General features: G+C 42.6%; 1 pseudogene; it reads left to right on the forward strand.

The window, feature by feature from the left end:
- Positions 1-12004: 12004 nt before the first annotated feature.
- The window catches only part of LOC130392772 (F-box-like/WD repeat-containing protein TBL1XR1), a 16380-nt pseudogene continuing 13036 nt past the window's right edge, over positions 12005-15348 (forward strand).

Below are 15348 nucleotides of genomic sequence, written 5' to 3' on the forward strand. Positions count from 1 at the left end.
CTCAAATTATAGCTCTTAAATCTTACCAACAGCACCTTTAAAGCCCTCAAGCCTAAGTAAATAAATAAGCAGCAATGGTTGCAAATGGGCTAAACATCTAAACATTTCACTGGCGTGTGTGAGGGGTAAGCTTTGGAGGACCGCCAGTTCCCATGATTCATTAGTCCTGCTGGGAGCTGCAGGGCTGGGTCACACAGCTCAACGCCATCACTCACACACACACACACACACACACACACACACAAACACACACACACACACACACACACACACACACACACACACACACACACACACACACACACACACACACACACACACACACACACACACCAAATGAGACTACATTCCCATGCATGTCCTACTAATAGAACACAGCAGTTTTGCGTGATTAAACAAGATACAATCTGTGATGTTAATGCAGAGTAACACAACAGAAGCACTCCGACAACAATCTCATTGAGGTTCACAGTGAGAGCCATGTTAAAAATGATTTTCTTCAAAACAAAGCTCCGCACCAAGATCATGCTCAACCTCAAAATACACTCGTTACAATAAAACTTTCAATCCAAAGCGTACACCGTTTAATTAGGATTCTACTGGACAGGTGATTTTGAATAATAGAAGATGAATGAAATTAAGGATTTAAATTGCTTCAATAAGCACTTGAATAAATGAGGCAATAATTTATGAGGTCATTTCAGATAACAGCATGCATTACTGCTGGTTGGACTTGACACAGCCAAAGGTAATGCGGTAGGTCAAATAACAGAGTGTGTGTGTGGTGTGTGTGTGTGTGTGTGTGTGTGTGTGTGTGTGTGTGTGTGTGTGTGTGTGTGTGTGTGTGTGTGTGTGTGTGTGTGTGTGTGTGTGTGTGTGTGTGTGTGTGTGTGTGTGGTAACGTTCAGCAGGTTGGTTTGGTTTGATTAACTGGCCATCTGTCTCCCCCTCTCTCACCCCCTGTGAAAAGCAGGTTTTATGGTGCGTTTGTGTGTCCATTGTGTGAGAGGCTTAACGGAGCCTCAATCTCAGCCCTGCCAGTGATCCTACCATAACACTCTTAAGTGGCTGATTGAGTCTTAACAGGAGCGGATGGGATGGTTTGGACCCCTGAGCCTTAGCACTGTTCCTGATGAGCACAAACACTGACTAATCAGACTCCAATTAGAGCTGGTGAATCTATCTTACCCACAGCGCCTTCAATAAAATATGGTAAAAAAGTGAACTGCAGATTTCTGTTGTATGATATTACGTGAATTATAGGTTTAAGAATATTGTAGCCTCTTATTTATGATTAGCTCTCTCCACCTGTCATCGGATGATGTGCACTGTCTAAATATGCCTGGAAGTTTGTGAGCAGGCAAGTAGTTTTGTGTATGAGACAGTGGACTATGTCGGGAGTGTGCGCGTTCGGTTATGTCAACACATTATGATCAATGCACGAGGGCACATGTTGTATGAAGACAAACACAAACACAAACACACACACACACACACACACACACACTTTAGCATATGAGGGAACACTTAAAACGTGTACTTCAATAGGTCTGCATTTATGTATATAGATCTTCATTCGACATACTGCTCATTTTGATAGATAGATGTCTTTATTACTTTTGGCACATTTTGCTACATGACTTGACCCGTAACTCATATTATATAGTGAACAAGCTAATTTCCATACATTATAACATTATAGCCCTGCAAAAAAATACTCAATTTAAAAAGCAGAAGGCTGGTGGAAAATAGACTAGCAGCAGCAAGTACCCATCCGGGCCTAGCCTAAGCTTTGCAGAATGTGGCTTTTTACAGTAGACAGGGGATTTGTATTGGATTGATCAACACAGTAGCTCAACCAGTGTTAAACATTAATTATAAATGAGGCCATTAAAGTATTAGTATTACAGATTGTTCATTCAAAAACAAAATGTACGACAAGCCCTACTTTAGAATCCTGTATAGGATGGGGAGCACATGTGCTGCAAATTCAGATTAATGATAAATCAAGTATTCTCATTGCATCTCATGACAAGAGCACACGGGTGGGCTCATTGTTGCCTTTCAGTGACATTTTCTGTTTATATTGTTTGATGGGCACAGTTGGAGTCCCCAATTGCTTCATTGCATGATGTTAAAACAAGCTTGATTAATACTGACATTGTGCTACCCCACCCAGCACAGCAGGGTCTCAAATTCTGCATTCAAGTATGGGGAAACGTGTAAAAGTTATCAATTAATGAGGAGCAAACGGTACACTGTGTTAGTATTCATATCAGGACAGGAGTTGTTTCAAAATCACATTCGATAATAATGCAACTGAAGAAACAGTATCTTTCACGATTTGGAAATTGCACTCCCTCATATTGTGATAAGTGATATGAAATCAATAGAGTTTCCAGCCCTAGACGGCACCAAAAGCAGACATCGCATGACATCACCTGGTACCATCTTAGGCCAATCATAGAGCATTGAAAACCAAGCGTCGACACATTGGAGCCAATGTCCATGAGGTTCAAAAGTGCTAGCTAATAATATAACTAGCATGATGAGAAGGAGAAAAGAGAAATTATTAAGCAGGGTTGGATTGTACATTATCTAGCCCGGGAAATGTTCTCCTCTCTCTGGCAGAGTGCTCGGCGCATAAGGGTAGGGCCGGCCCCCTGTGGGGTACAGGGAGAGTGCAGGGAAGATTGGGTTTGGTTCTGGGGGGGGGAGCGGTGTGTGTGTGTGTGGGTGTGTGTGTGTGTGTGGTGTGTGTGTGTGTGTGTGTGTGTGTGTGTGTGTGTGTGTGTGTGTGTGTGTGTGTGTGTGTGTGTGTGTGTGTGTGTGTGTGTGTGTGTGTGTGTGTGTGTGTGTGTGTGTGTGTGTGTGTGTATTCCCTAGTATGCGAGAGTGAGTGCCTGAAAGCAGACGGATGAAAACATGATTGCATTACATCCGCATAGTAGACAGACAGTAAAGGTGGTGGACATGTGTTTATGATGCAATACTACACAGGCCCCCCGTCTGTCTATACAATAACAACACTTCACAAGCTTAGGACTCATGCCTAGCATACACTTCAAACAGAGGCAGGTTTTTTCATTTGTGGATACAACGGATGCATCTTGAGCATCTCTTGTCCAAAGTGCTAGAGCCAATTAGGGCCAAGCCTGTTTGTGTTCCCCGGGGTTCTTTGGGAGTAAGCAGATGGTTAAAGCTTTGTGCTTCAACATGGCTAATTAGAATGGTAAACTTACTTCCTAACTGAATGGAAAAAAAAAACCCCCCAGGGTTGTTTGTTGGTAGATCTGTAGAAAATGACTGAAGGGGTATTTTTAGACGGAAAAAATCGTAAAACCCTCATTTTCAATTGGCAAGGAAATGTAGGCTTGGATGAAATTGGTGAAATGATCCCCCACCTGTCAGCATCCTGGCCCGAGTCTTACCAACCCACCAATTAGTGGTAAATAGGCAGTTATCCCCACAGTACAAAAGGTTATCTTACGTGTTTGTTTCATTGTTATTGTCACTAACTTTATCAAACTTGAATTACAAATTGATTTGGAAATCAAAAACAACTACATTAAATACTTGGATTGGATTCATGCCCAAAAAACAACAACTACATTTCGACTCATTTTATACACAGTCAGATGATCAACCCATAATCAATTAGTGGTTTAAAATATGTGGTTGCACCGCACACAGCTGCAGGCCAGGCAGGGTGTGGGATCGTCCAGGGGAGAGGCGGATCAAACAGCAGCAGATGTCCCTACATTTGTTTCTGCGTTCTTCCTCTGAGCCCAACACCACCAGCGAATTCTTTCATCGGTATAAAAAAAAAAAAACTGTTCTTCATCTGGATAACTGCCTCACATAGAGAGCCTCGCCGGGCTCTGCTCCTTTCTCGTCACAGGGGTGTAAAAAAATAATAATGAAGAAATGCCAACACGTCGTCTCATAAAGCCTCTCCTGACATAACTGGTACAGCTGAGGCTAATCGCAGTCAGCATCAGCAGCCAACTCTGTGGTCTTCTTTTGGCAGAGCCGTGTGTGGGACACACACACACACACACACACACACACACACACACACACACACACACACACACACACACACACACACACCACACCACACACCACACACACACACACACAACACACACACACACAACACACACACCAAAGTAAATCCCATAAGAAAATCTAATGTTCCATAGGCTTCATATCTGGGCCTTATGCTTTAGGGGCTGCACTAGTAGAATGTACATCTGCAGACCTGGTATTGACATGCGTCAAAATAAAGTGCTGGGGCTCGTGGAACAACTGCTGTTCCCGGGTACTGCGTTGGAACAACTGCTGTTCCTGGGTACTGCGTCCCAGGACGGCAGCTCACGGAAGACAAGCATTCCACTCAGATTACAGCTGCCCCCAGTCTGTCAAGAGGCCGTTGACAGAACTGTATTAAAGAAAAACCCAAACCCTAAAACAGCTTATTTTTGATGAATAGTGGGTAACATGGAAGCATTATGGATTGACCTTGTTCCAAATCCAGAGTTAAACCCACAAAAGGTTTTAAAAACATTGGACAAGATTTAAATAACTCAAACTGCCTTTTAATAGTGACTGGCAGTTTTGGGTTAGCAGGTAACGTTAATCAAACGTTAAGTGAAAATAATGTGTCTGCCGGTCATGTCACAAAACAGGCTTCTTTTTACCTTTGTGGAGTGTGCAGGCCTAGCTTAAACAACAGTGTTTCGTTTTCCACTCACAGATTTCAGCCAGCCAAGCCAAATGATGGCAAGCCCCCATGTAGCAATGGTAAAGATGGTGCAGCAAAACAAAAGGCATTGAGTTAATGATAGACATTAATCAGTAGGCCGACAGATATCAATGTTGTTATCCTTTGTGTATAATAGCTCTTATGTCCATTTTTAGGGTTAGGCCTAATGGATGCACCCACATGCATGCTAAAAAAGCTGAATCAATGATTTGACATTATAAATTATTGATAATATAATAAATCTATTACTGCAAGTGTTCTGTAGTGCTAATGTTAGATAGCCAACCAACTTAAATACGTTCTTCAATCTTCATTTTGGTGGCATTTGACACACAAGCAGCTTTTTATCCTGTGTAAGTCAATGCTGGCAGTGAGTAGTATTAATCAATCAAGCAAACATAATTAACTCACCTTAATAAAGTATGTAACACAGGCCCTAGTCCTTCTATGACACTTGAGATGTGTGAAATAGCAACTGCATAAACATACAGAAGAAAACAATTAACTTTTTTACTTTGCCGTTAAGTTTTAATGATCATTTTAACAAAATGCATTTGAAAATAAATAAATTACCATTAACACAAACATTAACTCTTTTATGAAGCCTTTTTGTAGCGCGATACCCATCAAATACACAATTGAATAAGCAGTTTCCCAGCAGCGTGGGTGAGATAATCTTTGCTAAAATAATTTTCAATTCCCCATGCAGGCTGGCTGGCAGTCTGGCAGACTCATGCCCAGGCCTGGAGACGAGGTCTGATTACCGCAGCCCACAGCGTCCCTATCTCCGAGCTGGCTTTTTATCTGGAGTACTGGAGGTGGTTCTGGATCCGAGAGTAAGGCCCAATCCCAGTTCTACCCCTTCCCCCTACCCCTTCCCCCTTACCCCTTCCAAACAAGGGGGAGGGGTAAGGGGAAGAGGTAAGGGGTGAAATGGGAATGGGCCTAAGCGTGTACGGAGTAGAACTAGTCAACATTTGAGGTGTTGTGAATTCTCGAATCTCTTACAATTCGATTGGACAATTCTTTAGAGATGCACTTATCAGGACCAGTGTGCCTTCAAAGCATTTTTATAATTTCATAATATCAAAGGATTTGTGCGCCCAGGGTTGCAAAGGGAGTTAAATCCCTCTTAAAATATAAATTCCCTAATAGAATTAGGGGGATTTTTACAATTTAAGCATACGGTTAATACCAACATTTAAATCTAGATTGTGCAGCATGTTCTGTTCAAAAGCAACAAAATTGAAGGGGAATTGGGAATAGCTGCACCAAAGTTTTATTTGGAGGATGGGTCATAAGGAATACATGTTCAGAATGCATGTTTTAATTGGGCATATTGAATTGGGCTTTTGGGGATCAATGTTCATCAACAATCGATTACCGATATTGGTTGTTTCGAGTTCACTGTAGTGCACATATTGATGAGATGAGGGGTATGTTCTAGTAATTAAAGTAGAATTGCCTACTTATCGAGGTTTTGGATTCTTTACCAAAATAGAGTTTATCGAAGAGCGAACATACAGGGCAGGTAGGTAGGATTGGGTTCAGAAAGACAAGACACGTGTTCAAGTAGGCGAGTCTGATCACATCCTTTGAGAGATGTGTTGGACAGAACCTGGACAAAAGGATGGGCAAGCTGGACACACTTGTCTAGATAAGGGATGGGCATTTCTATATGTGAGTGAGTACTCCATTCAATTATTATTACCCAAGTACTCCCCAAATACATCAAACAATGACAATAGGGTCCAAAATGAATAGCGAAGCGAAGACGGGGGAAGGCGTTAGGGTACGCCTACCTTACTGTGCATCACAGCACACCGTGCTTTCCTCATACATCTTCATCACCATCGCGGTTCTTGCTCGTCGCCATAATCTTCTGCTAAGCAAACGGCCTCCGCCAACGGAAGCCGTCTCCTTACACAAAGCTTAGCGGGAGCCTCTCTCCAGTCACTGTTTTCGTGATGAGCTTGCTAATCTTCTCTGAACTAGTGGAATTACAGCGGCGTGTTTCTCACGCTGCTAGAAAAAATGAGGTGATGCAAGACTGCCCGTTAACTGTTTCCACCGTTTTCTGTTTTTGCTTAATGCGCAAATGGTTAAGCACCTAACTAGGGGTTCTATGATAGGTTTAACGTTGCACACTAGCTTGCACGGCACATTCAGTAGTTTATTTTGTCGTGATACTTTCATACATCACTCTTATGCCTGGGTGCCATTCTGCATGTAACCTTAGATAGTGATGTTTGACAGTTACATAACTGCAATTACTGATTTCCAAATCGAGGAATCATCTCAGGACTCAGGGCCCATCCCTAGTCTAGATTAGGACAAGGATGTATGAACTGCCTAAGGAATTCTTGAAAGATTGGATTCTGTCACTGAATGCAATCATAATTTAAGCTTGTGAACTCGCGCCCGGTCGATCACTGCTAGTCCTGGGGTGGACGATGGAATGCAGGTGGCAGATGCTTTAAGGGCCGAACAAGTCTCTCAAATTTAGGGAGGTATTTGGAAACGACCACCCCATCAACATTCATTTTAGAATATGAAACATTGGTTGCCCCTTCACCACACCTCCAACATTTTCTGCTCCTCTAAGCAACACGTTCTCAGATGAATGAATTGATGGTTGTGTGTGTATGATCTAGGAGAGTAGGTTTTCAGAAAGCGGGAGAAAGAGATGAGGCAAGGCAGATGAGATGGACGGAAGGCAGAGGTGACCAGTGATGCATGCGTCATTAGGTCAAGACAACAATGGGTCACGGTGAATATCGAGTGTACACTTACCGCTAAACGTTTTCTTTACAACGTGTACGTGTTCTGAGCCACAGGGTTCTCTACTCAGGATGAAGCAATAGGGTAATAGCCCAACTGATATACTGGGCTGTGGAACAGAGCTCCCTTGTGATACTTTAATGACGCTCATTAGCTTAGATAGCCCATACTGAGCAGGTAGCTCAGTTCGTCTGAACACTGCCATTAAATGATGTGACCTGCAATGTAGCCTTCTTTTTCCAACACCTGCTTGTGTCAACGACTACCATATAATCTATCTAGAGGGATATTTCATAGAAAAAGGGTCAATCACGCCATAGCTAGCATGAAATGTCCTTCCGCAATAACATTGTCCTAAAATGTAGACATCCGGATGTGCATCATGTTCCAGTATGTTGTTCCATATGGCGAGAATACTTCTGGGTACGCGTTTCCATAACATTACTTTTTTATAGATTGATTGCTTATTCATATGCAACATCGAAGTTCATAGGTGGTACCTATGAACACAAACACGTGAGGTTAATGCATATCTGGGAGTAAGACAGATGATACATGCTTAGCATTGTATATATATCTGACATGTGTATGTGATCTCATTCTCATGCACACCACAGAGTACACAGAGAGGCTCCTACAACCCAGTACTGCCATTTGTAGGGCTTACAAACAAAAGGAACACACTCAAAGGAAAAACAACAGGTGGCTCTCTCTGCCAATAGGCTTCGAGTCTCTGTCATCCCCCGTTTCTCTCATCATAGTCCTCATGGGTCACTGCAGCCCCATGACCAATCGGAAAAAAAAAATGAGAGTGAGTGAGTGAGTGTGTGTGTGTGTCAAACAGAAAGAGAGATTAGCCACTGTTGAAAAAAGCAAGGAGATGCGGAAGACTCCTAAGAGATCACATAGAATTCAAGAAGTCAAAACTTGCAATCAATCGACTCAAAACGTAGGTTCCGTGTTTTCTGCTCAGCACGGGTTATGGTTGGATCATGTCAGCGCCCTTTATGCATTGACCTGTACCAACTAAACAGATAAAAAATACATACAAATATATTTTGCAAATGTATGCCGCGTACTGCGGCAGCTGTTAATGAGGGGAAGTAAAGGATGGCAGAGGAAGGGAAGAGCCATGCTACTACTTTGGCCAACAACAATACGAGCCCACTGGGCTGGGCTGGCGAGGAAACAGATCCTTGACGAGACGTCAGGCCCTCCTCAATCAAAGCTTTTTACAAGGCAGCCGGCTGGCCTGGACATCTGGTGCCCTATCATGTGTCCATCCCCCATCCCCCCCACGCCGACACCACACCCCTCGCTCTCTCCATCCCCCGGTCTGTCCGTGTCCCCTCCGTTTGGCTCTATAGAGGATCCCACTCTGCTAGAAGCTTCCCTTTTCGACCAGGGAGGTTTTCTACATCAGTCTTTTTCTCCAACACACACACACACACCACACACACACACACACACACACACACACACACACAAACACACCACACACACACACACACACACACACACACACACACACACACACACACCACACAACACACACACACGATGTAGAGGCTGAAGCAGTAGGGTGTGGGGGTAGGGTGTGAGTAGGAGAAACAGGGGGGGGGAATGCTATTCATCTAGTGGTGAAGGGAGCACCTGCACCCCTTGAAAACACCGTCCGCCCCCTTCTGCACGGCCATAATAAACTCCATCAGTAAGCCCGTTGCAGTGGATCCCACACGGCAGCCATTTCATGCCAGTCCATTGATTGGGAATAGGTGCTCTGTGTATGCCACAAGCTAGGGATGCAAATTATCGAGTAATTCATTAATCGATAGTTGTTTCATCTTATCGATCGATGATCGATTAATTGATAAGCGGCAATTCTTCTGAGAAGCTGAATTTCCTTCTGAATGTGACACATTTAGGTGGTAATTCAACAAAGTTGTTAGTTGTTGTACTTTAAAATACATTTACATTTAGGGCATTTAGCAGACGCTTTTATCCAAAGCGACTTACAATAAGTACATTTGTCAAGATACTTCCACATATTGTGCATTTGACGTCTTTGTCGTCATTAACCAACTTAAAGTGGCTCCATACTGCACTCCGTTTTGCCCTCTTCATCGTGTCACTAGCTGTGTTCGAAATCATTCCCTATACACTCGTTCCCTATTCCCTATAGTGTACATGATATAGTGCACTATATAGGGAATAGGGAACGAGAATTCGGACACTACGCTGAACATTTGCGTCAGTAAATGCGCCGGGTATTTGTGTGACGCAGACAGATGCGCCCACATCAAGTAAACAAACCGGGCACTCACGACGAAAGCTGGAGGTTGTATTGATGTTGAATGTTACATCTCCTTGTTTAATTAATTTTGAATGTTTAATATTCTATGTTAAATCCCAAATAAATTGTTGACATTTATAAACGAAAGCCGGAGACTCCATCATTAAATGTATTCGTTTTCGCGGTTATTCGGCTTCTTCTTCTCCCCTGGAAAAATACAACCGCATTGCATTGTGGTATACGGGAGTAACATGTAGGGAACATGTACCCTATTTTAAGTCCACTATATAGTGCCCTATATAGTGGACCACTGAGAATTCGAACACCCTAGAAAATGGCGTGCACCCTATTTAGTGCACTACATCCATGATAGGGAACGATTTCGAACACAGCTAGTAGTGTCCCGCTTTTCGTTTGTCTTGTTCTGCTTCGCTTGTGATCCCGCTTGTGTTCCCGCGTGTGCGTCAAGTACGTCTGGCGTCAAGCGCGCCCTCACGTGGACGGTTGGGGAATTACGGGTTAAAAATGCGATTAATTGCAAGTAATTTATTTTAATCGAGTAATCTCTTATCGACAATTAATCGATAATCGATTAATTGTTTGCATCCCTACCACAAGCTGAAGCTTTTTGGACATCAATAAGGCGCCACAAGCAACAAGCCACCACAAAGCCCTCAAAAGTCAACAGAGAGATTTCCTACTAACTCACAGTAGGTGTATTAATAGCTTTTTATTTTTGGTATTTTATGGTATTCTGTGATGTACACATTTAATTTAAACCTTTTGGAGGCAAAGGATCTAGGTCAACACAATGCCATCATAGAGCTAATCCCATTCCTCCATCCCTATTTCAGGAAAGCCAGCAGAGGACATCCAGAGGAATTGAATGCACCAAGCAAACACTAAGCACCCTCACCATCACCCACAAACCTCCTTGTGATTTGACCCCCAGCTCCCTGTCAAACAGCCATTATATCCCGGAACAAAAGATTGGTTTAACGCAGAGGTTTTTTCATGGCACTATTGATCCTAGAGACTAGCATACACATCGAACCAGCTATATTTGTCAACCAAGTGGTAAAGAATCATGTGTATTCTTCATTTCTAATGACTCAATACCTGGTCTCTCTTATCAATATGAAATTAAAGATTTTGAGCAACTGATTATCAGTATTTGTAAAGATGGGGGGCTTGACATGGTCTAATCATGGGACATTACCGTCAGACCATGCAGCAGAAATGGTGCCAGTAGTCTTTCGTCTTTTGCACCATTCCTGCTGCCAGGGGGAAATACTTTAAGTTTAAAGTACACTTCAGAAGATAAATGTTTGCTTTATTGCCATCTATTGTTTTTATGAAGTAGCTGTTCACCACCACTAAAAATAAAATATAACTTTATGATGGAACCGTAAAATTGCACACAGCACCACTGCAGGCATGTTGGTCGATATTCATATTCATCAGCAGATCAAAATTCCTATGGTGTTACATTATTTTACTGGAAGAGGGAAATCCACACTGCTCTGACTTTTGTTTCAGGCTAGTCCAGTGACGGGCATGAACAATGAATTTAAAAGGAATTACACTTTAATCTTGACCGATTTTGTAAAAAGCAAAGCTCTTTTCCAGAAGTAACCGCTTAAAGCTACAGCTGTGGATTATAAAAAAAGGGAGCAACAACAATAGCAAGTACTGGACAGCAAAAATGGTCAGACTATTTAAATTCTTCCTTTCTCTTTTGACACATTCCGTCATAGAAATGAGTATAATGCACTTAGGTGGACCATTACAGTGCAGCAGCCTGCAGTGGGCTGGGCCTTACGCTCTGTGTTGACGGGTGGTACCTACCTATGGGCCTACATTTCTCCTGCTCCCCTTAGTGCTGGTCCCCTCTGCGCCGCCCCTCTCATTGCCTCCTTTCTCTCCATGCACTTGTGACCCTAACCAGATTCTAATAGGGGGGAAATTATTCCTTCTTGGCTGAGCAGCTCCAGTACAATGTAGGCCCTTTCCTTCCCTCCTTTCACCCACCATCCTGCTTTGTTTTGGAGGCCCATCTCAACTTAATTAGCTCTAATCGGCGAGGCTAGGGAAGCCCAACTCTGGCGGGAAGATGAGAAGGAGAAAGCAAGAGAGAAAGAAAGCAAGAGGAGAGGAGGAGGATGGCTGTCTGGCTGATCGGTACGTTGGCGTCGGTTAAGCGGGGGTAGTTGAGTGTAACACCGATGGATCTGCTTCCGGACAGAATGCCTGGGAGGCTCAAGATACCAACAATTTATTCATTTCTTGCAAAGTCTGTTTTGTTGGTGACCTTACAAGTAGCGGTTGAAAATATTAGTTACACAGGCCTCCTACTTACCGGTAGGGTTTTGTTTGCACTCAAACTGATTCACTAATAGTTATTTGCTCTCTCTCAATACATAAATGCTAGGGGAGAGAATTTGGAGAAACCAGCCAGAGGTATATCGATTTTTAACCACACGCAATCCCATCACTTCAGGCCTCTCTTCAAACCACTCCCCCCCAAACAGGTGAGACGCTCGCTAGCTTTAGCAATAGTTCTGCCTAGCCCCGAGGAAGACTCCGGTCTTGCCCGATGAGTTCACAGGCAGGGCTCGTGGGTAGACAGGAAAGCCATCCAATCTTTTCATTTAGGGCGAATTAAAAGATAGGACAGGATTATTACAGGCTTGACAGCTACAGATAGCATATGTTTTCCCTTTTTTGACAGAGATTTAGATTTATCAATTGCCGTCGGGATGTATACAGAATTTCAACAAATATGACACAAATAGGGGAAACATCTGGCATCTTAAAAAAAATGGTCTACCCTAGTTTTAATAAATGAACAGATTAGGTTATATTTGTATTGTATAATAAATATGGCTTTTCATCAGTATTTGATCTCCGCTGCTGGTTTCTGAAGCTATACCTTTGTTTCTCACCTCCCCTTGACCACTGTAACCCTGCTAAACTGCCTCCGGAGTTTACAGGAGGTTTTCCCCTACCTGCTGTTCAAAATGAAGCACACTTGTTTGGCTAGAATCCAAACAATCCCTGTAATACCTCATCTGCACTGATTGTCCTTTGTACAATTGATTTTAATATATGTGTGTTAGGACACGGGATATCCCACATCATCTATCCCATATGAAGTCATGGCCTTACATCCCCTGGCAGGGCTCGGATATCAGTCTGCCGTGGACTGAACACTAATGGAGACATTCAAGTATTTTTTGTCAGGGCTCCAACCCTCTGGAGCAGTCCCCTACTGGAGGCAAGGCTCATTCATTTTAATCACACATGAATGAAAGAAAATGTAATTTTAATAATGGCACCGTAAAAATTGCATTGCAACACAATAAAAATAGTAAGTAATCGTCAGTAATCATTCAAGCTCTCCATTGATTATCATTCACGACACCTTATACAGTATAATTCGATTAAATTGATCTCTATATCGATATCCTGTAAAAAGCCATTCCTGTTAAATACCATCCTGCCCTGCCCTACTTCTAAAATAGCCCTAGGCCCATTAAGGCCAGCACAAAAACACGAACAAAACACGTGGCATTGTTATAAAAATACATGGTCCCAAATGACCACCACGCTGACCTTTCGCAGAGCAGAGGTTTTCCGATGGTTGGCAGGGGGCGAGGCAAAGCCTGTACCTTGGTATGTCCACTGCATGCGTTTGAAAAGACCCCGTTTCCAAGCAAGGACGTACTGATTGAGGCCTACATTTTTTTTTGGTTTGGTTCCGGTTTCCGACCGAGTCAATTTATGTGCGACCCAAATTATTGTATGAGCTTGAAAAAAAATTATAAATAAAAATTTGCAAACTATAATTACGTTTTCTTGCAGCATTCTTCATTCTGTACAAACCGGATGAGCGTATTTTCTCGTTTTTAAATGAAAACAACCTACCTATCATTCGCTGCCGCTGGAAAAAATAAAATAAATTCCCTACCCATGACCTCAACTGACAACAAACAGGAACCACATTTTTTTTTTTTTAGGCCTGACCTCAATACATGGCCCCCTATTAATTCAAACTGATGGGAAATTTATTCTGAATCTGGTATGCATTCATCTGCATTTACTGAGTGACTTGGATACCTTGTTTTTGTTCAAGATGTTTCCTTGAGCTGCAGTCAACCAGTGTATTTCTCTTGGGTTTGGGCCAGGAATGCAGTACCCACGTTGTCCACTGTAGCCAGTAGGTAACAAACTCTCCCCTTAGACCTCGGGCATGGTCCTTTAGTCATGCAACCATACCACACATTCCACCCATGCATTGTTCCCAACATACTTCACTAGCTGGAATCGCAGGAATCTACCCATTGAATCCCATTTGGTTCCCAGCTGGGGCTAGGGCATTATCCACCCCCACCCCACCATCACCCCCACACCACCCACACACACACACAACCCCCGACCTCCACAACCTCTTCCTTCTGCTCTTCCCCCTCTGACACCTCCAAAACTGACCCGTCACAAGCTACCAAGACATTCCCAAATAGCAAAATCCAAACGTACTGCATTCAAGACATACTTAATCTAAACACCATTCCTCGTAACACAACATCGGGTAATATTGTCGTCAACGGTTTAACATTTTTGTTAACATAACTATATAGAAACTATATATAGCCTAGGCCTGAATTTATAAATATTTGAATATTTCCTACTTTGGCCAATACAAAAGTTTGTTGCAGATTCATATGCAACAAATCAACAGTAAATGTAAGTTTCTGACTCATTTAATGACTCAATTAGTGTGTTAAAATGGATGGATTTCTTGCAAAAAACAACAAGGTTGCACAAAGGTTCATTTTACTTGCGTTGTAAAACTGTATAGGGCTGGCCAGAAGACGTCACTAACGCACTTGGATAAAAACTAATTTATGGATATCTTTTCCTAAAAAGAACCTGAGCATTTGAATACTGAATTTAGATTTGAATACATACCTAACGATTGAAATTCGGGCTCCGCACTAACTAAAAGAGTTTGAAAACAGATCCTTTTACAATCTCCACATAATCCCATAATCTGTGCAAGTGCTGGGAAAAAATGCTTCCATGTGCTAGCAGCAGATTTAAGACACATAGCCAAGCCGTTATACAACACACCCTCTATAAAGAGATAGCCCTAAATAATAACAAGGCATTTGGATGACAGACACACACACACCACACACACACAACACACCCACACACACACACACACACACACACACACACACACACACACACACCACACACACACACACACACACACACTCATGTGATAACCTCCATTGAGCTTAGAATCATCAGTCAATACATCCACAGATACAAAAGTGCAGAAATGGGATTAAAAAAAAAGTAAAATAGGACAGGAAACTGGGGGGAGTGATCACATGAAACATTGCTATGATGTGGTGAACTCCATTGTTCGTTATGCCTTAGTACCCATGGAACAACACTGAATCAGCAGCCATCAACTACATTGATGCATTGTGTA

Source organism: Gadus chalcogrammus, chromosome 12, assembly GCF_026213295.1.
Source record: "Gadus chalcogrammus isolate NIFS_2021 chromosome 12, NIFS_Gcha_1.0, whole genome shotgun sequence".
NCBI lineage: Eukaryota > Metazoa > Chordata > Actinopteri > Gadiformes > Gadidae > Gadus > Gadus chalcogrammus.